This window comes from Macaca nemestrina, chromosome 5 (assembly GCF_043159975.1).
Source record: "Macaca nemestrina isolate mMacNem1 chromosome 5, mMacNem.hap1, whole genome shotgun sequence".
NCBI classification, from domain to species: domain Eukaryota; kingdom Metazoa; phylum Chordata; class Mammalia; order Primates; family Cercopithecidae; genus Macaca; species Macaca nemestrina.
Window position 1 is genome coordinate 128,846,582 of NC_092129.1, and position 26,397 is coordinate 128,872,978.

General features: G+C 39.0%; 1 long non-coding RNA gene across 1 annotated transcript; it reads right to left on the minus strand.

Annotated features, from left to right (window-relative positions):
* LOC139363382 (uncharacterized) lies at positions 1 to 26,392 on the minus strand. The gene is made up of 5 exons (XR_011623643.1): positions 26,369 to 26,392; positions 4,372 to 4,448; positions 3,001 to 3,093; positions 1,862 to 2,024; positions 1 to 144 (listed from the first exon to the last, which is right to left on the minus strand). It is a non-coding gene; the product is annotated as an uncharacterized lncRNA (long non-coding RNA).
* Positions 26,393 to 26,397: the final 5 nt, after the last annotated feature.

A 26,397-nucleotide genomic window follows, 5' to 3' on the forward strand; every position in this document is an offset into this window, starting at 1 on the left:
ATCTGTTTAATAGCACTGGGGTGATTATACTTGGGGAAGCAGGAGGGGTGAGATGTAAATGCAGCCAAGGCATGTATATGATGTCTAGGTGGCTCCACCTCAATGAACCCCAGGACAGCAGTTGAGGAAGTGTATCATATTCAGCTGAAATTAAAAATAAACCAGAATTAATCTAGATATGCTGAAAACTAGAATGAAATATGCTTCCTCTGCTATAATTTTTCTGCCTTTTGTTTGCAGTAGAAATCAGATTTACCCTCTCTAAATCTCTGATTCATTATCCATAATATACGGACACCAACAACCTACCCTATTTACCCTGAAGGATTATGAACATAAAATGAAATAATGTATGTGAAAACACTGAAAATTTTTCCAGTACTAAAAAATTATGGAATCGTAAAAAAAAAAAAAAAAAAAAAATTCTTTCTCGATAGGTGGCGAAGTAAACAGCCTTGGAGAATAGAAAGATGTGAAGCAAAAGCCATCTCCAAGCAGAAAAACCACTCCTGACAGGACCATGCCTTCACACTGGGCATTTGGGTGAAAGCTCTCAGAAGCCATGATATGGAGGCTTAAGCACTGGGTTAGCCAATGGGAATATTAGGCACACAAAAGTTCCGTCTCTCACTCTGAGGGTTGATTTAAACAGATGTTCTATCCATTCCTCATTTGAACAAGCTGTTATCAAGTTGGTTTCAAATTACCAAGGAAGAAAAACTGAATATGCCCTTCCATCCCTCGAATTATGGATTAGAAGTGGCTATATAGGTGCTGCTGGAGAAGGACCAAATGAAGCTTCTTCTATGAGCAGGTTCCAACCTTGGTCTTAGTTGTCACTCACCAACCCTTGGTTTTGTGTGTGTGACTCACAGAATGAGGATCCTGGGCAGGGATGCATTTTTTCCCAGGTCCCAGGCACCCCTGGCTCTCAAGTGAACATTTGATCCCAAAAAGTCAAACAGTGACCACACAGAGGAAATGAATCACAGTCATGTCATCACTTACATGCTTTTCCTGTTATTTGAGATAATTATTCTCTGTCACATGATTGAGTGAGTTCTTTAAAATTTAAACTTTGAAAACCACATAGAATTAATTATTAATATTGTCTTAGAAACAATCTCCTAATTGTGCCTAAAAAACAAGTAGTTGGACAAAAAGACTCAGAAAAGTTCTTTCCAGAATGGTAATGTTGGTTTGTTTTTATTTCCCTAGTTATATGAAAGGTGGATGTAATCATGATTTTGTGACCTTGGCAGAAAAGTCCAAATAGAAAGCACATACCCCCAGGGTAGGCAAAAAGAAATGATCATAACTGCAATTTATATTTATTTTTTACCTAATATTTTTAACAATTACAACATATATTTATGAAGTGCATAATGCCAAAATGCACTTAAACAATTTAAATATTTACATGATACATAAATATAAATTTTCATTAATATCAGTGCCCTATGCCCAAAAAACTTTGCGGAACATGGAAATACAGTTGTTGGGAACAGGCCCCCTAAAATCTGGCCATAAACTGGCCCCAAAACTGGCCATAAACAAAATCTCTGCAGCACTGTGACATGCTCATGATGGCCATAATGCCCACGCTGAAAGGTTGTGGGTTTACCAGAATGAGGGGAAGGAACACCTGGCCCATCCAGGGCGGAAACTGCTTAAAGGCCTTCTTAAACCACAAACAATAGCATGAGTGATCTGTGCCTTAAGGACATGCTCCTGCTACACATAACTAGCCCAACCCATCCCTTTATTTCCACCCATCCCTTCGTTTCCCATAAGGGATACTTTTAGTTAATCTAACATCTATAGAAACAAAGCTAATGACTGACTTGCTGTTACTAAATACCTTGATAAATCTCTGTTCAGTGCTCTCAGCTCTGAAGGCTTTGAGACCCCTGATTTCCCAGTTCACACCTCCATATTTCTGTGTGTGTGTCTTTAATTCCTCTAGTGCCACGCGGTTAAGGTCTCCCGGACAGAGCTGGTCTTGGTATACAATGAAGTATATTCTGCCATGTAAAAAAAGTCACATGTTGCCTGGTAGTTTGGGTGATACTAAAGGCTTGGTTCTGTCGCAAGCTAACATGTGTCATAGGTTAATATTAAAATCCTTGAAGTTTTATCCTAAGAGCCACCAGTAAAATAGTGAAAATTCACTAATGTAATCAATTACAACTGATATAGTTTGGATGTCAGTCCCTCCAAATTTCATTGAAATGTGACCCCCAGTGTTGGAGGCGGGCTGGTTAGGAAGTGTTTGGGTCATGAGAGTAGAGCCCTCAGGAATCCCCTGTGGAACTGAGTGAGTTCTTGATCTATTAGTTCATGTGAGAGCTGGTTGTTTAAAGAGTCTGGTGCCTCCCTCCCCTCTCTCTTGCTTCCTTTTCCAACATGTGACATCCCTGCCTTCCCTTCACCTTCCACCATGACTGGAAGCTTCCAGGAGCCTCTGCAGAAGCCAAGCAGTTGCTGGTGCTATGCTTATACAGCTTGCAGAACTGTGAGCCAAACAACCCTCTTTTCTTTTTCAATTGCCCAACCTCAGGTATTCCTGTATAATAAGGCACAACAGACTAATACGATAACTAAAACAGAACTAACGGAGCCCGGTCTAGTGGCATTACGGATATCATTGTACAACACACATGTAAACTACACACAAAGCCAGGAAAATCCTAGTGTCAATCATAGGAATTACCTTTATATTTCTCGATAGAAGTGTGTCATAATGTTGTAGCCACGTAAAGCTAACTGGGAATTGAGTTTTTCTTCAATCCAAAGTCTGGGAAATTAAACTTGATCTTCAAAATGACAGTTAAGGGCATAAGAAGCTAACATGGCAACCACATCCTTGTCAAAAAAGTGCAGCCCTTTATATTGACCTAATCTGACAAATGTGAAGAATTACAGACAGAAAAGGTGGTACACCACTGGCTTAAACATAACAGCAAGGAGCCATCTATGCCTGTTATGTGTGTAACTTACTGTGATTACGTGATTCACTTTCCGGAATGAGGCACGCTTCGAAGTTGACTCATCGGCAAAATCAGGTGGGCTGGGTTCTAGGACAGTGCTTTCCTAGGAGACGAAAATTAACTTATCAAGTTCCTCTAATTTTATTATGTCTGGCCTTGAATTTTAAATAAATAGAAATGATCCACATGGTCTTCCACTCACCTCATTCTGACAGAATCCAACCTCCAAAGCTATGGAGATATTGACTTCCTCCTGATTCAATGAATAAAATTAGGATGACAGAATCCCCTGGGCATGATTTGCTCTGTAAAGTGCTGCTAAACAAGGCCGTAAATTCCACTCCTCAGCTACTGCCAAGGACCAAAGCGAACAGAAAACGCAATTCAGAGGTCAACTGCAAGAGGTTTTCAAAATTGTTCCTTTATTAATACACAACTGATTAATACAAGGACATGGACAATATCAACCTAATTGCCTAACACTCGTACTTACCCTGATTTGTGGTTGACAAAAAAGTAGATCCTTTATTGGTCTCAGCTTGCTTTGTTCCCTACATTCTGCCCCTCACTTTGATAAACCATGTCTACTCATTACCTTGGTAATCATTATGATACTCATGTAACCAATTTTGTTTATCTGGCTTTCCTTAATGTTCATATTTTTATGGATGAATTGATTGATTTGTCGATTTTAATGGGGAGACTTAGTGTTATGCTTGTATCCAGATGAATTCAGACTGATGAGTAAAGTGGTCACGTGAGTATCATAATGATTACCAAGGTCAATAACTCCCAATCCAGCATCCTTATCGATACCACACTGTACATGTCTTACAAAAAAGATTTAAAATATCATGCAGGTGTAATTGCCAGGAATTACTGTAGATCAGTGGTCCCCAACCTTTTTGCCACCAGGAACCAGTTTCGTGGAAGATCATTTTTCCATTGACCAGGGGTGGCAGTTGGCGGTTGGTTTCAGGAATAAACTGTTCCACCTCAGACCATCAGGCATTAGGACATTAGATTCTCATAAGGAGCAGGCAAACTAGATCCCTCGCATGCACAATTCACAATAGGGTTTGGGCTCCTGTGAGAATCTAATGCCGCAGCTGTGACAGAAGGCAGAGCACAGGTGGTAATGCTTACTCTCCTGCCGCTCACCTCCTGATGCACAACCTGGTTCCTAACAGGCCACAGACCAGTACCAGTCCGAGGCCCAGGGGCTGGGTACCCCTGCTGTAGATGATGCCTGCTGGAGTCTCTACCTAGCCCATAATCCTTATTCTCTGAAATTTGGGTTTCACGTTTATACTCTGTCATCCAGACTCGGCCTCCACCACAGCTGACTGGACAAGCAGGGATCTCCTGATCATGAACTCACCTGACCATGGGATGGCCTGACCCGGGGGAATCATCTGGCCAGTGAAAATCACCTAAGTAACAAGGATCACCTGTTCTCTGAAATCCAAAAGTTAAAAGCATATGAAAAAATGCCTAACAACCCTAATCATCAGATAAATGCAAATTAAAACCACAATGACGTATTACCTTATACCAGTCAGAATAGCCATTATTAAAAAGTAAAAAATAATGGATGTTGGTGAGGATAGGGATAAAAAAGAATGTTTATACACTGTTGATGAGAATGTAAATTAGTACAACCTCTATGGAGAACAGTTTGGAGATTTCTCAAAGAGCTAAACATAGAACTACCACTCAACCTGGCAATCCGACTACTGGGATTTACTGGTATCTACCCAAAATAAAGAAATCAGTCAAAAAGACACCTGCACTCATAGTTTAATCACAGCACTATTCACAATAGCAAAGTTATGGAATCAACCTAAGTATCCATCAACGGATGAATGGATAAAGAAAACATGGTATATATACAGCATGGAAGACTAGGCAGCCATAAAAAAAAATGAAATCATGTCTTTTGCAACAACGTGGAGAAACTGGAGGCCATTATCTAAAGTAAAACAACTCAGAAACAGAAAGTCAAATAGAGCATGTTCTCACTTATAAGTGGAAGCTAAATAATGTGTACACAGGAACATAGTGCGGAGTAATAGACATTAAAGACTCAAACAGTAGGATGGTGGGAGGGGGTACAGAATGAGAAATTACTTAATAGATACAATGCATGTTATTCAGGTGATATGCGTGCTAAAAGCCCAAATTTCACCACAATGCAATATATCCATGTAATAAAACTGCAATTGTACTTCTTAAAATTTATACAAATAAAAAACCAAAAACAAAAGCAAACAAATAAAACTTTATACAGAGATAGTTCTGTAAAATCAGGGAAAACCGCAATTGTATTCCTCTAATAAAGTCAGTCTAATAAAGTTTTCCTCTTTGTTTTGAGATTTTTAGGGTTTTAAAAAATTTAATTCCAAATAAATAAATAAATACATTAATAACACAAAAGGAAAATTAGCAGTCAAAAATTCAATTCTACATATTTATTTGATATGGGCACCATTGGCATTTATACCCATTCTTTTGCTTTGGTTGTTAATGCTCTTTAAAGTTAACATTTTTGATTTTTGAACAACAAAATTTATAACAGAAAAAAATTTAGACTTGGTCTGCTATTTTATTCCATTTATGATTCTGATACATTACACTAAATCTAGTTTAAAACTGAAAAATACAAAGATCCCCCAGGAAAAAGTCTTAACTTTTTCTAATTTCAGTGTTTGAAATGGTTTGACAGGTAACTGTGATCCATATTTTAATACCCATGCGTAGTAAAAAAAGGTTTTGTTTTATATTTTTTGTTGTTACTTTTATCTTTATAAAGATGAAAAATAAAATAAAATTATACAACAATTGTTAAATAAACCAGCGTTCTCAAAGGGCAGATGCACACACCTCAGGGATATGCAATCCCCAAAAGAGGTTCATTGTAGTGTAGGAAAGAAATATTAGAATTTCAGTCTATCATAGCCTTTTATATTTCAATTTTTCTATAGGTGTATCTTATAATTGCCACAATGTATTAGTGCAATATTAGGTATATAATTTATTTTTTTTAAATAGACATACATATATTGGGTCTGCAAGCTCAAAAATGTTCCGAGTGCCCTTTTGAAAAGCTTAGGAACCACTGAAAGTCAAGAGTGCCACTTTTTCTTGCCAGCCTTTTTCAATCCTAGAACACAGCACCATCTGGTGGTACCCTGAGATAATGCATGCATGATGTTTGAGTCGTTTTTATAAGAAAAATACGGTTGTCATTCAGATAACAAGACAAATCAATAATAACCATTCTAAATTAGCAATACACCATTTTAACTAAATCAAGAGCAACTATGAAAATAGTATTTCTATTGTTTCCTACTACTGCTTCTAGGCTCTTCGGCCTTTTTTCCTGAGCACACCAGCTCATTAGCTGCACCCTTCTCCATACTTCATAGGTACCCCGCTTAAACCACTTGTCCCGCAGACTTACAGTGATGTGCTTACATGTCATTATCTTTCTATTAATTATAAAGAAACACTGTCTAGTAAAAAGATAATATGACCCACAAATGCAAGTCACACACATAACTTTCAATTTTCTAGTAGCCAGACTTTAAAAAATAATAAGAAATAGATAAGATGTATCTTAGTATATTGTATATAATCTTAATTGTATATTGTGTATTATCTTAATACATTATAATATATACACATATATAAGACTTATCTTAATATATTGTATATAATCTAATGTATCTAAAACATCATTTTGATATATAATATATGAAACATTAATAATGAAATAGTTACTTTTTTGTATGAGGTCTTCACAATTCAAAGTGAGTTTTATATCTATAGCATGTCTCAACTGGGACTTGCCACATTTCCAGTGCACAATGGCTATGTGTGTCTAGTGGTCGCTGAATTGGACAGTGCAGTTCTAAAGGCAAGGTCTAGTATCTTCTTGCACTTAGTGAATGTTCAGTAAATGGTGCCAAACTCCTGACCTCGTGATCCACCTGCCTCAGCCTCCCAAAGTGCTGGGATTACAGGTGTGAGCCACCATGTCTGGCATTTACTTTGTATCTTTTATGGTTAGTACATGGGGATAAAAGTAAGGCAATCCTCCTTTAGAACTCTGAGTATTAAATCTATGATATCAACACAGAATAGGTAAGATTGGCGATTGGCAGAAATAATCTAGACACAGTGGTCAGGGCCAACAGGTGTCGATGTGCAGGCTGGGTACTATGTAACCTTACACAGTCCCAGTCAGGTGCACAACCTACAGACCACAACTGGCAGCCTTGAGAGTGATTTTCTTTCAGGTCACGGAAGGAAGACAAACCCTGGAAATCAAATCTAGGCTCTACCGAGTATAAACAAAAGCTGAATATTATCAAGACTGCTGAGATGTCTGAAAGAAGAATGTGTGGCTGAAGGAGATGGGCCTCAAATCCAATCCTGCCTTCATGACTAGAAGGTAAATGCCATTTTTTACCAAGACCAGGCTCACATTCTTTTGATCCCCTGTATTTTGCCCAATAGGCTCTGCAGTTCATGACCTGCAATCAATGTTCAATGATTTATTTTCTCTACTGGTGCTTTGCAAGAGGCAAATTTTATTTGGGCAAACAATAATCACAAAATAAATACAAGGATCCCCTTTCACTTATAAAGTACTGGAAAAATATCAGAAAACTGCTATTAAAACACTCAGTTGGCATGGGGTTGGAGCTCCATGTCCACATTTTAAACGTGAATGGCTCTTAAGAAAGACAGTTTTACCCAGTTTGGCCTGATAAGTAATTTAAAGTAATCTGAAGTGCTTCTGAGGAAATTTCCTTCTAAAGAGAGAGAAAAAAAAACAGAAGTTACAAGTTATGATACAGATTTAAGTAACCATGTAATACAATTCAGAGTGTTAAAAGGCATATCTTCTCTACCATACCTCTGGCTGTTTGCCTTTTCCTGGTATGGCAGGCGTTTTTGTTGCATTTTCCTTGAACTGCCTGTCAGTGAGAACCCCCTGAGAATATAGGAAAATTTTATCACACCTTTCCTCCAACTCATACTTGGCTTCAGAATGAAAAAAAAGAAAAAAGAAAAAAAAAAAACCACTGGGAAAGAGTAATTGCATTTTCGATCATGGTCATTCAGCTGCAACAGAGTCAAGGCTAGTTAATTCTTATTTGCTGACATACAGGTCTTAACCAAGTTTACATTTCACTCACTACAAAAAAAAAAAAAAAGGCAAGAACTGTGTGGGCTCATTAAGCCCTCATTACTTTTCAGATGTGACACAGTGTAATTTGTGAAATGATCTAACTTCACTGAACCCAAGAGGTGAGGCCAGGACATTGGCTCACCACTTGATTTTTACCTTTCTTTTCATCATAACTTAGTCAAATCTGATTTTGAGACTATCTTTTCAAATCATAAAAATTAACTATATTGGCCAGGCACAGTGGCTCATGCCTGTAATCCCAGCACTTTGGGAGGCCAAGGTGGGCGGATCACGAGGTCAGGATCGAGACCATCCTGGCTAACTCAGTGAAACCCCATCTCTACTAAAAATACAAAAAATTAGCCGGGCGTGCTGGTGGGTGCCTGTAGTCCCAGCTACTCAGGAGGTTGAGGCAGGACAATGGTGTGAACCTGGGAGATGGAGCTTGTAGTGAGCTGAGTTCGCACCACTACACTCCAGTCTGGGTGACAGAGCGAGACTCCATCTCAGAAAAAAAAGTTACATTATCTCAGGAAGGAAAAAAAATGCTCCATAATCCATTCAAATCAAACACACATTCAGTGCTTATTTAAGCACATAGCTCTCTGCTCGGCCTTTCAGAGAATGCATATAAGATATAGTTCCTGCCTTCAAGGGGCATTCATTTTCTTTAGGAACGCAACACATATAAAAATGGGCATGCACAAACAGAAAGTGAAATAACAATCGAAGGCAGTGTAGACTGAGAGGCAGTATGGGTGGAAAAGAGGGCAGGTTCTGAACCAGATTGTTTTGATTCAAATCCTAGTTCTACCATCCTATGACCTTGAGTCAGTTACTTAACCTGTCCGTACCTCTGTTCCCACTGCAAAGTGGATGTAATAATTATGCTTACTTCATCTGATTGACTAGGTTAAATGAACTAAGAGAGACTTAGAACAATGCCTGGCACATAGTAGTTACTCAGAGAGTAGTGTTATTATTCTATGATTAAGAGCCAATTCATGGAACAACGAGTGCTTTATAAGCTCAAATGAGAAACAAATAGCTGTGGGTTAGTTGATCAGAAAATGTTATTCAGAGGAAATACAATGTTAGCATCTAGAATAGGAATTGAAGAAGACAGCCTTATTCAATATAATCTCTCATGGAGAGAATAAGCCAGGAGAATTCAAAAACCAGAAGCAGGATATCCTAGTTACAGATATTTTTTTCATTAAAAAATAGAAGAAGATGAGGTTGAAGGATTGCAGAAGAGTTGGTCACCGGGACAAAGATTGTAGATTTTAGCCTTTTGGCAACAGGAAGCCCCCAGGGGTTCCTGGACAGGTTAATTACAGAGTAAGAGCAGTATTTTTACAAGGTTAATTCTGCAGCACTTGGAAGTGAGGTGTGGAGGGGAAGAGAGACTCAAGGTAGGGAGGCCATTCATGAAACAATCACAATGATCCAGGTGTGAAGGGATCAATAAAAAACAGAAAAGAATCAGCACAGATGCTATTATGAAAGAATGATCAAGGGGCCTCAGTAGACCAGATCAGAGATGAGAGACAGAGTTGGAAGACCACAGGAGTGACGGGAAGAAATCTCATCAGAGATTTTGGTCTCTTTTCCTACCAGAATGGTAGTGACACAAACACAAATAGTTAAGTCAGGAGACCCGAACTCTTTTGGAGCATGCTGGAGGAAACCAGAATTCCATTCTTGAAATAAAGACTTTGGGGAAACAGAAAAGCATCCAAAAAGAAATCTCAAAAGGACAGATAGAAATAAATTATTGCAGAAGAGAAATTTGGGCTTCAAAAATATGCTGAGGATCCTCAGCTCATGGAAGCCAGAAGAGTGGATGAATTCACAGAGTGGGATCCATAGATACAGATGCTTATCACCTTACAGTGCGGTTATGTCCTGATAAGTCTGTCCTAAGTGGAAAATATCGTTAAGTCAAAAATGCATTGAATGCACCTCACCTACCGAACATCACAGCTTAGCCTGACCTACCTTAGACATGCTCAGAGCACTTACATTAGCCTACAGTTGGGCAAAGTCATCTAACAGCAAGCGTATTTTATAATAAAGTGTTAAATATCTCATGTAATTTTTTTAAATACTGTACTGAAAGTGAAAAATGGAATTACTGTTTACCCTCATCATCAGCTGGTTGACTGGGAATGGCACCTCCCTTATGCTGCCCAGCATTATGTGAAAGTATCCTTCCACCTATCACAAGCCCAGGAAAAAATCAAACTTCAAAATTTTAAGTGTCATTTCTACTGAATGTATATCACTTTCATACCATCATGAAGTTGAAAAATCATGAGTCAAACCACCAAATGTTGGGGACTATCTGTACCAAGAAAGACATAGTAAAAACAAAAAAAAAGTCACACGTGCAAGAGCATAGCTTCTTCAAGGAAGGGGTTTGGGCCTTTTTTCCTACCACAATGGTAATGATGGAGAACTATGCAGAGTGATTTATATGCAAACCCCACCTCCTGGATATGGTTAGGTTCTGTCTCCCCACCCAAATCTCATCTTGAATTGTAATCTCCATAATTCCCACATGTCGAGGGCAGGATCTGGTGGGAGGTGATTGGATCATGGGGGGCAGTTTCCCCCATACTGTTCTTGTGATAGTGAGCTCTCACGAGATCTGATGGTTTCATAAGTGTTTCACAGTTTCTCCTACGTGCGCATTCTCTCTCACCAGTCGTCATGTAAGACGTGCCTCTTCCCCTTCCGCCATGATTGTAAGTTTCCTGAGGCCTTCCCAGCCGTGCAGAACTGTGAGTCAATTAAACCTTTTCCCTTTATTAATTACCCAGTCTCGAGTATTTCCTTATAGCAATGTGGGAATAGACTAATACAGTGAGGAGGGATAACAATTAATGCTGATGTTTTGGTCTAAATCAATAAACGTGTGGAAGGGAAGACTCTGAAGAAGTTAGGAGGGCAAGGAGTTCTGTAAAATAACAGGTATGCAATTAACACAGAGGGGCCCTTCCAACTATAAAATTCTACATGATTCCTGTCATTTCTAGGTGTATTATTATGAATAACTTTAATTATTCTTTTTGGATTATTTTTCCTTTCCAATAATCCCTAGTAAAAATGTTTAACTTTTTTAAAAAATAAGAAAAAGTATTCTAAAAGCTTATAAGACATCTGTTTATAGGAATAAGAGTTTAACAACTTTCAAAGAAAATGTAGACACTATAATTTATATAAATATTTATAAAAATAGGTACACTCTATAAGGAATTTGCATACATAATTTATATAGCTAGTCTGTATAAAGGGATTCACATATTTTGCTATCTGCATTTTAAAAAATAAAATACATAATCTTTTTTTATTTCTATTTTTAATATATGATATGCTTAAGGCAACAAATTACTTCTTTAAAAAAATAGGCCTAAGTTCTTTCCATCTAAAAGTACTCAGACATTTCATTTATTTAGTCAGTCAGTCAGTGAATACTGAATGCATTGATAAGAAAAAATTAAAAAGACATCCTCTCTCTGCACAGAGTAATGGTAATTTTTTTTTCCTCCTTGACCTCTTCTCCTTCATTCCCCACTGTCTAATACAACTTGGTTGTGTGTAGGTGTAGTTGACTTCTTTTTTTTTTTTTTTTTTTTTTTTGAAAGAGAGTCAAGAGAGTCTCACTCTGTTGCCTAGGTTGGAGTGCAGTGGCACGATCTCAGCTCTCTGCAACCCCCACCTCCTGGGTACAAGCAATTCTCATACCTCAGCCCCCCGAGTAGCTGGGACTACAGACATGTGCCACCATGCCTGGCTAGTTTTTGTATTTTTAGTAGAGATGGGCTTTTGCCATGTTGGCCAAACTGGTCTTGAACTCCTGACCTCAAGTGACCTGCCCATCTCAGCCTCCCAAAGTGCTGAGATTACAGGCGTGAGCCACCACATCTCACCAGTATAATTGACTTCTACTGATCACACATGACTGAGGGAGAAATATTACAACATAGAAAGCATAAAGCAGAGTGTCACATATCACCATCTTAAGACGTCTTTAACCATCCCTACCTCTTGGAAATTCTCACCAGCTCTCTTCCTCCTCAGACCCTAGCCTCCTGCCGTGTTGCAGGGCTCCTCTCCTCTTTCCAGGAATCTTCCCCTGTACCTGTTCTTCCCAGGGACATGACCTGTCTTTCTATCTCTTCCACTTGCCAATAAAAAATTCATAAGTCCTTTTCTTTCTTTACGCCCATTTAGTTCTCCAGCTCCTTCCTAGACATGGATTAGTTTGCATACTCTACATCTAAAGTCCTCAAATTTGAGCACATATTAGCATCACAGGAAGGGTTGTTAAAACCAATATTGTAAGGCCTCATCCCCAGAGAATTTGCATTTGTAATGAATTCTCTGGAACTGCTGATGCTGCTGGTGATCTCTCACACTCTGAAAGCCATTGCATATGAAAGATCATTTAACAAGTTTTCCTAGCAGTAGAATCACATACATACTCCTGGCCTCATCATTAGCCGTACAAAGGGAAAATTGGAGCTTTCAAATTTAAGTCTTTCTCTATCTCAGACCTGGGTAAGATAATCCCCTCTTGTAATATTTTCTGAAAGTGGAAGCCATTCTTAAATGTTCTGACCTCTGTCCAGAGCATTCCTATAATGAGGATTCATTTCATTAACCTTCACCTTCCTTCTTCCTCTTGTGTCCCACATCTAGGCAAGCTGATAAGAAAGCTTGGGGGCTCCCTGCTTTGGCACTGATGGGAGATTCAAGCCATGCAATCCTCTTTGCGAGTGAACCCTCACCTGGGCTAGCATCAACAGCAATAAACACCCATTCCAGTCTCCTTTCCTAGCTCTTTCAAGCCATTTAGGATCTGCTTAAGAGGCCTGCCCTGCTCTTCCTAGAGACCTCAATTCTGTAAGTAATAAACCTCACAATAGCTTTTTCATGTGTGTGTGGCATCATCAGTCCCAACATCTGAACCAAACTTTAGATCGGAATCCCTCCTGCTTTTATGGGATGATTCTTTACATTGAAAGAGCCTAAGAAAAATCATTCTATGTAATTACATGGGTAGAATTAAGTAAAAGTTTACATATCAAATCTGAGGACCCTTCCCCTCCCTGTTATTGAAAATTGGGTACAAACATACCAGGAAGATTAGAGAATCTAGAATTCTATACCTACACTACTGAATAAATGTCAGAGTAAAAGTATTTTCTAATAATGTAAGGTAATCTGAATCTGGAAATTTATACTAGCTCAAGAAGAAAGTCCTAAGGATACTGATACAAAAAGATGGCCTTATACTGATATCAGAAGATGGCCATGATAGTCAGTTCCATTCACAGGCATGAATCTTCCTATCAGCTTTTTAATGTCCCATTTAAAAATGAGTAGATAGGTAATGATCACCAGGCATATAAGGAAAGTAAGGAAAGTATCTCATATGAAATACAGAAATCAAAGCAACTAACAGAAAAGAAAGCAACTTACAGGAGATAGATGCAATCCAGAAAGAAAAAAATCTTCAAAAAATATCCCTAATATTCTGAAAGGAATAAGAGAATGTATTACATCCATGAAGTAAGAATAAGACACAAATAAAAATATAGGCAGAGGATAAAAAAGAGTTCTGAGAAATCAAAAATATGAAAGCACAAATGTAAAACTCAGTAGAAGGAAGAATAAATCTTCCAGAAAGTAATATCTTCCAGAAAATAAAAGACAAAAGGATAGAAAATGGAAATTTATTTAATAAAAAACAGAAAAATTAGGAAAGTCCAGTAGAACAAAGATCCAAATAACAGAAAATCCAGAAACAGAGAACAGAGAAAAAAAAAGAGTAAATAGTTAAGAAAGTAATTCAAAATAATTTTCCCATAATTGAAGGAAATTAGTTTTAACATTGAAAGGGACACAAAGTTCCAATATAATGAATGAATATAGACATCAATGAAGGCATACCATTGTGAAATTTCAGAACAACAATAAAGCAGAGAAGAGTCTAAAAACACTAATGTTTTGTTCTTTTTGATTAAGAGAACAGTATTGCATCATTCAAAAATACTAGTAGATAGAACCCAAAATTTTAAGGGGAAACGATTTCCAACCTAGAATTCTATATCTAAACTATTGAAAAAATGTCCAAATAAAATAAAAATATTTTCTTTTTTCTTTTTTCTTTTTTTTTTCTGAGGTGGAGTCTCACTCTGTCACCCATGCTGGAGTGCATTGGCGCGATCTCGGCTCACTGCAAGCTCTGCCTCCTGGGTTCACGCCATTCTCCTGCCTCAGCCTCCCGAGTAGCTGGGACTACAGGTGCCCACCACCATGCCCGGCTAATTTTTTGTGTATTTAGTAGAGATGGGGTTTCACCCGTCACCACGCCCGGCTAATTCTTTTGTATTTTTTTAGTAGAGACGGGGTTTCACCGTGTTAGCCAGGATGGTCTCGATCTCGTGACCTCATGATCCACCCGCCTCAGCCTCCCAAAGTGTTGGCATTACAGGCGTGAGCCACCGCGCCTGGCCAAAAATATTTTCTGATGTGAGAGATGAAAAAAAAACTTTTTTTGAATACGTCTTTCTCAGAAGACTACCAAAGAACATGTTCAATCAAAACAAAGGAGTAAACTAAGAAACAGGAAAACAAGGGAACCAAAAACAGGCAATCCAACATAATAGAGAAGTTAAAAAAATCTGTAGGGAGATGGGGGGATTCCCAAGAACATAACTCTGGACCAAGTCTTGAGAGTAACCAGGAGGGTTTAGGATAAGTTGGAAGGCTCCAAGAGGAATTTTTTCGAAAAGATGACTAGACAAAATTTAATGTGGCTGACTAAATTTGGACAACTGACAGAATTTGGGATTGAATTAGGGATAAGCATAGAAAACAACTAAGTAAACAATGAGTATTAACTCCAAGGAAAATAAAGTATTTTACAAGAAAGAAAAAGTAATCATAGTATACCGGTTGGTTTATCTGTAAATAGCACTTTTATAGTCAAAATAACATTAAATATTGATCTAACCAAATTTGTGCTCTGCTTCACTGGGAGAGCAGGAGAAGAATGGAAGTAAACATGTATGGTAGATCAAAAGAGAAGCTATGAAGCAAAGGATATCAAGTAATGCATTATGACTAAAACTACAAAAGTTCAGTAACAAAGTTGTAGCAAAAGAAGTAACAATATAAATCTGCTATGTAGAGATATGGAGAAAAGGTATTTTTAAGAACAGCTCTATTAGTTGAAAATGCTGCAGAGGAGTAGAAATTTGGGAGAATGGATAGGGATACCAGCGAGTGGCTGTTTTTTATTAATATCCCTGTAGAGGGATTTCTGATTTCTTAACCTATGTGCATATGTAGTTTCAAATAGTTTAAATATAAAGTACTTATTCTCTTTAAAAATAATTTATCCAATAAAAAGATTACTAAATTACTTTTCTTCTTACTCTTACCACAAATAATTTAAAGTGACATATCAAAAATACAGTATATTAACAAAAAAGTAAACACAAACATAGAAGGAAATCAAGAGAAAAGAGAAAGAATACAAGTTTCTTAAAGAATTACCAAATTAATAGTAACACTTTTTTCTCTTTATCTCCTCAACTGAAAGAAATGAACACATCAAAGCTACTGTGATTTTGTGTGAGGTGTTTGTTTAGTGTTGCTTTGTTTTTATGGGAAGGAGATCTCTAATTTTTTTTAATGTTAAAAAGCTGTTCTCATATTTCCAAAGGCTGAGAACCACTGAGCTAGAAAATTGTTTATGACTCACAATTTTGAGCTGATCTACTTTTCAAAAGTAAATGCATCTTGTTAATGTTCACATATCAACTCTACTTCTCCCAAAGGACAACCACACAAAACAGAGGCAGTTATTTTTCCTGTATGCCTCAGGGTGTTTTTAAAACATATATACATAAGTGGAATGTCTGCACTAATGTTACTAATCCCGGGTGCATTTCTGCAAATGGGGATTTCTGTGAATCTATTCCTCTGAGAAATAAGCATATTTACCTCTGCTATGTGTTCTGTTTGTCTAAATTATAGATGTAAAAGCCTAGGGAACTGGTAAGGATTTGTATTGTGGTTTTTTAAAAAATAATGTTCAAATTACATTAGGTACACTATGAGCTCCTAATAGTATTCCATGTTTTGTATTTTCTAACATTTGCATTTATTAAACCAGAAGCTTAAACTGCAAACACCCAAGTCATGAATTTGGATAAGAAAGTTCTCAAGTTTTTTGGTTCTAAGTTGGTTCATTCTATTTTCTAATATTTGTATTTCTCTTCACAAATAGCTATGATTTGCCCAATAGGAAATTCACCAAAATATTAAGGGACATTCTTAATTTCTTTATGTGGAATCTGCATTTTTTAAAAGAAGAGCAGACCCGGAGGGAATGGCGGGAGCCAGCGATGACAGTGGAGGGCCAAGTGGCTCTGACAAATAGGTATTTGGATGTTGGAGTCTGAGACGTGGTGAAAGGGCTGGGCTGAAGAGATACATTTGGGACATCTGCATTATAGAGGTTGCATGTAAAGCCAAGGGGATTCCTATGGTCACTGAAAGCAAAAGAACACAGTGAAGAAAGAAGAGCTCAAAGACTGAGGTCTAAAGAAGTGGAAAACTTAAAGGACAGGTAAAAGATAAGGGAGACTCCAGAAATGCAGGAAGGAAACAAGGAAACCATGATGCTACAGAAACCAAAGGAAGGTTTCAGGGTGTTTCATGAAAAAGAGAGTGTTGGTGCTTAGATTGACTAAGAGAAGGAGTAGAAATTGTCACTGAATTTGGCATATATATCAAGCACATAAATAGTGGTTGAGGTTGATAATCATGAATTGATAGTTCTATTATTCCACTGGACTGTGGTTCTCTCCGCCAAGGTTAGGAACTGACAGAGAGTAAAGAGTTGGGCTTATTCAGTGTTAGGGTTAGCCAGGCGAGTGACACAAAAGAAAGGTAGACAGAGGAATGAACGTATTTACAAGAGAATAATTATAATAATAGATTATGGAATCTGGCCTGGAAAGGAACAAAGTAAAAACATATTTTTACTTTGGACAGATTGATATTAAAAATAGCCTAGCAAGAAACATCTTTTGTTTATTATTTTTTCTTCATTTTTTATATTTTTTCCCTTAGGATAGATTTCTAAAAGTAGAATTATTAGATCAAATGGTATAATTTTTTAAAATTATTAATGCATGTTGCCAAATTGCTTTCAAAAAAGTTCATGGCATCTTAAACTGATCAGCAAAGTATAACATTTCTTGTCTCCGAAAACTAGTCAACTTCAAGAAAGGTAAATATACATAATATAAGAAGAATCATATACAAGGTTTGATTGACATTAAAATTTTATCATCTCTAAAACCAAGCAAATTAGCTCCTACATTTCCTTTACTCTCCTGCTACCCATGCATCCCTCTTTCTTCATCTTTTTTAGTTTCCATTATAAATTAACCTTTTCCACATTGAGTAATTCTGCTTCAACTCAAAATCCTTAAAGTAGCTATAAGTATTTTATTCAAGAGAAAAGTTGAGCAAAATGTTTTTAAAAATTATTATATGAACAAAACAACTGGTTTTATTGCAGCAGCAAATATTCTCCCTCTTCTCCCCCACTCCCTTTTCTCTCTCTCTCTCTCTCTGTCTCTCTCACCTCCCCATCTCTCTCATATTTTTGGTCACTAAGAATTTAAGAAACAAACAACTGGGGGGCGGAGCAAGATGGCCGCATAGGAACAGCTCCAGTCTCCAACTCCCAGCGCGAGCGACACAGAAGACCGGTGATTTCTGCATTTTCAACTGAGGTACTGGGTTCATCTCACTGGGGAGTGCCGGACGATCAGTGCTGGTCAGCTGCTGCAGCCCGACCAGCGAGAGCTGAAGCAGGGCGAGGCATTGCCTCACCTGGGAAGCGCAAGGGGGAAGGGAATCCCTTTTCCTAGCCAGGGGAACTGAGACACACAACACCTGGAAAATCGGGTAACTCCCACCCCAATACTGCGCTTTAAGCAAACAGGCACACCAGGAGATCATATCCCACACCTGGCCGGGAGGGTCCCACACCCACGGAGCCTCCCTCATTGCTAGCACAGCAGTCTGTGATCTACCGGCAAGGCAGCAGCGAGGCTGGGGGAGGGGCGCCCGCCATTGCTGAGGCTTAAGTAGGTAAACAAAGCTGCTGGGAAGCTCGAACTGGGTGGAGCTCACAGCAGCTCAAGGAAACCTGCCTGTCTCTGTAGACTCCACCTCTGGGGACAGGGCAATAACAAACACAGCCGAAACCTCTGCAGACGCAAACAACTCTGTCTGACAGCTTTGAAGAGAGCAGTGGATCTCCCAACACGGAGGTTGAGATCTGAGAAGGGACAGACTCCCTGCTTAAGTGGGTCCCTGACCCCTGAGTAGCCTAACTGGGAGACATCCCCCACTAGGGGCAGTCTGACACCCCACACCTCACAGGGTGGAGTACACCCCTGAGAGGAAGCTTCCAAAGCAAGAATCAGACAGGTACACTCGCTGTTCAGAAATATTCTGTCTTCTGCAGCCTCTGCTGCTGATACCCAGGCAAACAGGGTCTGGAGTGGACCTCAAGCAATCTCCAACAGACCTACAGCTGAGGGTCCTGACTGTTAGAAGGAAAACTATCAAACAGGAAGGACACCTACACCAAAACCCCATCAGTACATCACCATCATCAAAGACCAGAGGCAGATAAAACCACAAAGATGGGGAAAAAGCAGGGCAGAAAAGCTGGAAATTCCAAAAATAAGAGCGCATCTCCCCCGGCAAAGGAGCGCAGCTCATCGCCAGCAACGGATCAAAGCTGGACGGAGAATGACTTTGACGAGATGAGAGAAGAAGGCTTCAGTCCATCAAACTTCTCAGAGCTAAAGGAGGAATTACGTACCCAGCGCAAAGAAACTAAAAATCTTGAAAAAAAAGTGGAAGAATTGATGGCTAGAGTAATTAATGCAGAGAAGGTCATAAACGAAATGAAAGAGATGAAAACCATGACACGAGAAATACGTGACAAATGCACAAGCTTCAGTAACCGACTCGATCAACTGGAAGAAAGAGTATCTGCGATTGAGGATCAAATGAATGAAATGAAGCGAGAAGAGAAACCAAAAGAAAAAAGAAGAAAGAGAAATGAACAAAGCCTGCAAGAAGTATGGGATTATGTAAAAAGACCAAATCTACGTCTGATTGGGGTGCCTGAAAGTGAGGGGGAAAATGGCACCAAGTTGGAAAACACTCTTCAGGATATCATCCAGGAGAACTTCCCCAACCTAGTAGGGCAGGCCAACATTCAAATCCAGGAAATACAGAGAACGCCACAAAGATACTCCTCGAGAAGAGCAACTCCAAGACACATAATTGCCAGATTCACCAAAGTTGAAATGAAGGAAAAAATCTTAAGGGCAGCCAGAGAGAAAGGTCGGGTTACCCACAAAGGGAAGCCCATCAGACTAACAGCAGATCTCTCGGCAGAAACTCTCCAAGCCAGAAGAGAGTGGGGGCCAATATTCAACATTCTTAAAGAAAAGAATTTTAAACCCAGAATTTCATATCCAGCCAAACTAAGTTTCATAAGTGAAGGAGAAATAAAATCCTTTACAGATAAGCAAATGCTTAGAGATTTTGTCACCACTAGGCCTGCCTTACAAGAGACCCTGAAGGAAGCACTCAACATGGAAAGGAACAACCAGTACCAGCCATTGCAAAAACATGCCAAAATGTAAAGACCATCGAGGCTAGGAAGAAACTGCATCAACTAATGAGCAAAATAACCAGTTAATATCATAATGACAGGATCAAGTTCACACATAACAATCTTAACCTTAAATGTAAATGGACTAAATGCTCCAATTAAAAGACACAGTCTGGCAAACTGGATAAAGAGTCAAGACCCATCAGTCTGCTGTATTCAGGAGACCCATCTCACACGCAGAGACATACATAGGCTCAAAATAAAGGGATGGAGGAAGATTTACCAAGCAAATGGAGAACAAAAAAAAGCGGGGGTTGCAATACTAGTCTCTGATAAAACAGACTTTAAACCATCAAAGATCAAAAGAGACAAAGAAGGCCATTACATAATGGTAAAGGGATCAATTCAACAGGAAGAGCTAACTATCCTAAACATATATGCACCCAATACAGGAGCACCCAGATTCATAAAGCAAGTCCTTAGAGACTTACAAAGAGACTTAGACTCCCATACAATAATAATGGGAGACTTCAACACTCCACTGTCAACATTAGACAGATCAACGAGACAGAAAGTTAACAAGGATATCCAGGAATTGAACTCATCTCTGCAGCAAGCAGACCTAATAGACATCTATAGAACTCTCCACCCCAAATCAACAGAATATACATTCTTCTCAGCACCACATCGTACTTACTCCAAAATCGACCACGTAATTGGAAGTAAAGCACTCCTCAGCAAATGTACAAGAACAGAAATTATAACAAACTGTCTCTCAGACCACAGTGCAATCAAACTACTACTCAGGACTAAGAAACTCAATCAAAACCGCTCAACTACATGGAAACTGAACAACCTGCTCCTGAATGACTACTGGGTACATAACGAAATGAAGGCAGAAATAAAGATGTTCTTTGAAACCAATGAGAACAAAGATACAACATACCAGAATCTCTGGGACACATTTAAAGCAGTGTGTAGAGGGAAATTTATAGCACTAAATGCCCACAAGAGAAAGCAGGAAAGATCTAAAATTGACACTCTAACATCACAATTAAAAGAACTAGAGAAGCAAGAGCAAACACATTCGAAAGCTAGCAGAAGGCAAGAAATAACTAAGATCAGAGCAGAACTGAAGGAGATAGAGACACAAAAAACTCTCCAAAAAATCAATGAATCCAGGAGTTGGTTTTTTGAAAAGATCAACAAAATTGACAGACCACTAGCAAGACTAATAAAGAAGAAAAGAGAGAAGAATCAAATCGACGCAATTAAAAATGATAAAGGGGATATCACCACCGACCCCACAGAAATACAAACTATCATCAGAGAATACTATAAACACCTCTACGCAAATAAACTGGAAAATCTAGAAGAAATGGATAATTTCCTGGACACTTACACTCTTCCAAGACTAAACCAGGAAGAAGTTGAATCCCTGAATAGACCAATAGCAGGCTCTGAAATTGAGGCAATAATTAATAGCCTACCAACCAAAAAAAGTCCAGGACCAGATGGATTCACAGCTGAATTCTACCAGAGGTACAAGGAGGAGTTGGTACCATTCCTTCTGAAACTATTCCAATCCATAGAAAAAGAGGGAATCCTCCCTAACTCATTTTATGAGGCCAACATCATCCTGATACCAAAGCCTGGCAGAGACACAACAAAAAAAGAGAATTTTAGACCAATATCCCTGATGAACATCGATGCAAAAATCCTCAATAAAATACTGGCAAACCGGATTCAGCAACACATCAAAAAGCTTATCCACCATGATCAAGTGGGCTTCATCCCTGGGATGCAAGGCTGGTTCAACATTCGCAAATCAATAAACATAATCCAGCATATAAACAGAAGCAAAGACAAGAACCACATGATTATCTCAATTGATGCAGAAAAGGCTTTTGACAAAATTCAACAGCCCTTCATGCTAAAAACACTCAATAAATTCGGTATTGATGGAACGTACCTCAAAATAATAAGAGCTATTTATGACAAACCCACAGCCAATATCATACTGAATGGGCAAAAACTGGAAAAATTCCCTTTGAAAACTGGCACAAGACAGGGATGCCCTCTCTCACCACTCCTATTCAACATAGTGTTGGAAGTTCTGGCTAGGGCAATCAGGCAAGAGAAAGAAATCAAGGGTATTCAGTTAGGAAAAGAAGAAGTCAAACTGTCACTGTTTGCAGATGACATGATTGTATATTTAGAAAACCCCATTGTCTCAGCCCAAAATCTCCTTAAGCTGATAAGCAACTTCAGCAAAGTCTCAGGATACAAAATTAATGTGCAAAAATCACAAGCATTCTTATACACCAGTAACAGACAAACAGAGAGCCAAATCAGGAATGAACTTCCATTCACAATTGCTTCAAAGAGAATAAAATACCTAGGAATCCAACTTACAAGGGATGTAAAGGACCTCTTCAAGGAGAACTACAAACCACTGCTCAGTGAAATCAAAGAGGACACAAACAAATGGAAGAACTTACCATGCTCATGGATAGGAAGAATCAATATCGTGAAAATGGCCATACTGCCCAAGGTAATTTATAGATTCAATGCCATCCCCATCAAGCTACCAATGAGTTTCTTCACAGAATTGGAAAAAACTGCTTTAAAGTTCATATGGAACCAAAAAAGAGCCCGCATCTCCAAGACAATCCTAAGTCAAAAGAACAAAGCTGGAGGCATCACGCTACCTGACTTCAAACTATACTACAAGGCTACAGTAACCAAAACAGCATGGTACTGGTACCAAAACAGAGATATAGACCAATGGAACAGAACAGAGTCCTCAGAAATAATACCACACATCTACAGCCATCTGATCTTTGACAAACCTGAGAGAAACAAGAAATGGGGAAAGGATTCCCTATTTAATAAATGGTGCTGGGAAAATTGGCTAGCCATAAGTAGAAAGCTGAAACTGGATCCTTTCCTTACTCCTTATACGAAAATTAATTCAAGATGGATTAGAGACTTAAATGTTAGACCTAATACCATAAAAATCCTAGAGGAAAACCTAGGTAGTACCATTCAGGACATAGGCATGGGCAAAGACTTCATGTCTAAAACACCAAAAGCAACGGCAGCAAAAGCCAAAATTGACAAATGGGATCTCATTAAACTAAAGAGCTTCTGCACAGCAAAAGAAACTACCATCAGAGTGAACAGGCAACCTACAGAATGGGAGAAAATTTTTGCAATCTACTCATCTGACAAAGGGCTAATATCCAGAACCTACAAAGAACTCAAACAAATTTACAAGAAAAAAACAAACAACCCCATCAAAAAGTGGGCAAAGGATATGAACAGACATTTCTCAAAAGAAGACATTCATACAGCCAACAGACACATGAAAAAATGTTCATCATCACTGGCCATCAGAGAAATGCAAATCAAAACCACAATGAGATACCATCTCACACCAGTTAGAATGGCGATCATTAAAAAGTCAGGAAACAACAGGTGCTGGAGAGGATGTGGAGAAATAGGAACACTTTTACACTGTTGGTGGGATTGTAAACTAGTTCAACCATTATGGAAAACAGTATGGCGATTCCTCAAGGATCTAGAACTAGATGTACCATATGACCCAGCCATCCCATTACTGGGTATATACCCAAAGGATTATAAATTATGCTGCTATAAAGACACATGCACACGTATGTTTATTGCAGCACTATTCACAATAGCAAAGACTTGGAATCAACCCAAATGTCCATCAGTGACAGATTGGATTAAGAAAATGTGGCACATATACACCATGGAATACTATGCAGCCATCAAAAGGGATGAGTTTGCGTCCTTTGTAGGGACATGGATGCAGCTGGAAACCATCATTCTTAGCAAGCTATCACAGGAACAGAAAACCAAACACCGCATGTTCTCACTCATAGGTGGGAACTGAACAATGAGCTCACTTGGACTCAGGAAGGGGAACATCACACACCGGGGCCTATCATGGGGAGGGGGGAGGGGGGAGGGATTGCATTGGGAGTTATACCTGATGTAAATGATGAGTTGATGGGTGCAGCACACCAACATGGCACAAGTATACATATGTAACAAACCTGCACGTTATGCACATGTACCCTACAACTTAAAGTATAATAATAATAAATAAATTTAAAAAAATAAATAAAAAAAAAAAAGAAACAAACAACTACAAGTGACTCTCACTCTTCTCTCCCTTGTAGTTGATTTGAGTCAGCATTTTCTTAACAGACCTAAAAGCATTTACAGAGATCCTTATGTCGAGAGCTTATTCCTAAGTGAAAGGAGAAAACAATCAGGATAGAGGCAAGGCAAACATGTCAGTCGGCCCATGCATAGGTTGCTGAAGAGTTTTTATAAAACTCAATACAATGATGTCTTCTATATTCATATGTTTTTCCAATAAATGATTACCATTTCTAGGGCTTTGTGTAACTTAAGAGAAAGATCCTTATTCCCTGGAGACTCTATCATGACCTATGGAACCTAAGGATGATAAGAGGAATAAGATATCATATGGCTCTAAATCTCTTTTTTTTGTGGCAGGGGGAACAAAGTCTCACTCTGTCACCCAGGCTGGAGTGCAGTGGCATGATCTCGGCTCACCGCAACCTCTGCCTCCCATGTTCAAGTGATTCTCCTGCCTCAGCCTCCTGAGTAGCTGGGGTTACAGGCCCTCATCACTGCACCCGGCTTATTTTTGTATTTTTAGTAGAGACAAGGTTCACCATGTTGGCCAGGTTGGTCTTGAACTCCTGACCTCAGGTAATCCGCCTGCCTTGGCCTCCCAAAGTGCTGGGATTACAGGAGTGAGCCACGGCGCCTGGCCTCTAAATCTCTTAAAGAAATAGAAACTAAAATCCAGAGCAGTAAACTACCTGGTTCAGGAAACACAGCCAATCAGTAACTAATTTCAGACAAAGCCTGAGTCACTGTCTCCTGAGCCAGTTCTGCTCTTGCCGTCCTCATAGTAGGCAGATATATGCAAATTGGTAGACAATGAAGATGTTTCTAAGTATAAGTGGTGAAAACATCAATAACCTTGCATCAGATGTTACGGTACAAGATAAATTATACTATCATACTAAGAAAATTTCATTTTTGAACACTGAAAATAACTAGTTGTATTAGTCTGTTCTCATGTTGCTAATAAAGACATACTTGAGACTGGGTAGCTTATAAAGGAAAGAAGTTTAATTGACTCACAGTTCCACATGGCTGGGAAGGCCTCACAATCATGGCAGAAGGTGAATGAAGAGCAAAGTCATGTCTTACATGGTGGCAGGCAAGAGAGCTTATGCAGGGAAACTCCCATTTATAAAATTATCAGAGCTCATGAGACTTATTCATTACCATAAGGACAGTATAGGGGAAACACCCCCATGCTTCAGTTACCTCTGCCTGGCCCTGCTCTTGACACGTGGGGATTTTTGCAATTCAAGGTGAGATCTGGGTGAAGACACAACCAAACCATATCACTAGTAGTTTCTAAATATATGGTTCCAGAGAAAACAACTGTAATATTAATTAAATTGTATGTTTTGTTTGTTTGTTTGTTTTTGAGATGGAGTCTCACTCTGTCACCCAGGCTGGAGTGCAGTGGCACGATCTTGGCTCATTGCAACCTACACCTCCCAGATTCAAGCGATTCTTCTGCCTAAGCCTCCTGAGTAGCTGGGACTACAGATGTGCACCACCATGCCTGGCTAATTTTTGTATTTTTAGTAGAGACAGTTTCACCATGTTGGTCAAGCTGATCTCAAACTCTTGACCTCATGATCCGCCCTGCTTCACCTCCCAAAGTGCTGGGATTACAGGCATGAGCCACCATGCCCGTCCAAATTGAGTGTTTAAATTCTGAGTTTAAACACACAATTAATACTTAATACCCATTAGTAAATTTAGGGTACTTAATACCCATTAGTAAATACCCTAATGCTTATGGGTATTAAGTATATGTGCATGTATGTGTGTTTACACACACACATCATAGCACACATACTTAATACCCATATACATACACGAACGAGGCCACTTGCCATCTACATGAATGCTTCTTAGTGACAAGATGGCCACAAATTTCTGAATGAATTGCTTTACTTTTGTTGTTGTTGTTGTTGTTGTTGTTGTTGTTGTTGTTGTTGAGACGGAGTCTCGCTCTGTCGCCCAGGCTGGAGTGCAGTGGCCGGATCTCAGCTCACTGCAAGCTCCGCCTCCCGGGTTTACACCATTCTCCTGCCTCAGCCTCCCAAGTAGCTGGGACTACAGGCGCCCGCCACCTCGCCCGGCTAGTTTTTTGTATTTTTAGTAGAGGCGGGGTTTCACTGTGTTAGCCAGGATGGTCTCAATCTCCTGACCTCGCAATCCGCCCATCTCGGCCTCCCAAAGTGCTAGGATTACAGGCTTGAGCCACCGCACCCGGCCGAATTGCTTTACCTTTAAGGATGGCTACATTTGTTCTGTCA